Source organism: Aplysia californica, unplaced genomic scaffold (assembly GCF_000002075.1).
Source record: "Aplysia californica isolate F4 #8 unplaced genomic scaffold, AplCal3.0 scaffold00221, whole genome shotgun sequence".
Classification (NCBI taxonomy): Eukaryota; Metazoa; Mollusca; class Gastropoda; order Aplysiida; family Aplysiidae; genus Aplysia; species Aplysia californica.
In genome coordinates, this window is record NW_004797491.1 from 420426 (window position 1) to 421722 (window position 1297).

The 1297-nt window shown below is 42.2% G+C and overlaps 1 protein-coding gene across 1 annotated transcript in view; it reads right to left on the reverse strand.

Annotated features, from left to right (window-relative positions):
* Positions 1-1297, reverse strand: part of LOC101849054 — a gene marked incomplete in the record, with an annotated part of 63754 nt that overhangs the window by 10366 nt on the left and 52091 nt on the right.

Below are 1297 nucleotides of genomic sequence, written 5' to 3' on the forward strand. Positions count from 1 at the left end.
ATCATCATCGTCATCATCATCATCCTCATCATCCTCATCATCATCGTCATCATCATCATCATCATCATCCTCATCATCCTCATCATTATCATCATCATCCTCATCATCATCATCATCATCACAAATCTGGTGAGAGCTTGTCAATGGGAGACCCGTGGCGAAATCGAAATCCAGTTGAGAGGAGTGAAGAGCAAAGGTGATGATCCTGAAAAAGCACGTGAAGCTGTGGAGGATGAAATCAGGGAGGTTGGTGCCGATGTGACAATTTTCACTGATGGGTCGGCTGTCGCAGGATACCGTGAAGGTGGAGCAGCAGCGGTAGTGATAATGAATGATGAACCACCACGAACAGAAATCATTAGAACTAAAGGTGCATTCCTCACATCATCTTATGACGAGGAATGCCTGGCAATGATGTCAGCTGCACAATGGATTGTTGTCAATTGCCACAGTAGAACCAATTGCTGATCTTGACTGACAGTCAGTCCCTCTGCAAGGGACTGCTAGGCAACCGCTCAGATATAAATGATTTGGGCCGCAAGTTCAGTGAAACCTCAGCCACAACAAAGATCCAGTGGATTCCAAGTCATGTTAGAATCGAAGGAAATCAGGCAGCAGAGCAAGCTGCCAATGAAGCCAGAGAGATTGAAGGAGACAGACGACCAATAACATACAGAGGAGTCTTTACAATGATCAAGAGGGGAATCAGAGACCCACCATGCAGAGCTGAGTACCAGCACCTAGAGGATGTATATTCTGGATACTCAAATAAGAAGGAACAATTAATCGCATGTCGCTGGGACCAGGTTGAGCTAGCGAGAAGGCGATCGGACCATCATTGGAGCATGACATGACATCATAACTTTGTGAATGAACAGCTCAACCCACGTTGCCAAAGATGCAACCATGAAAAGTATGATGTCAAAGATGTTTGAATGTCCAGGAACAATGACAATTCGAATGAAGTTATGTGGACGAGTGGAGATGCCTCTGAGTATAATGACAATGGAGCCGAAAAAGAGCCTCGCTCTAGCTCGAAGATTTCTTCGTAGAGGCCACAAGGCATAATAAGGAAAGAAACAAAAAATCATCATCAACAACATCACCACAACCACCATCGTCACCATTATCATATTATTATTGTTAAAGTTATTTTTGTTGTTGTTTTTCTTTTTGATTTGTTGTTGTTGTTGTTGCTATTGTTATTATTGTTGTTATAGTTATGTAGTTATTGTTATTGTTTTTGATGATGATGATGATGATGATGATGATGATGATGATGATGATGATGATGATG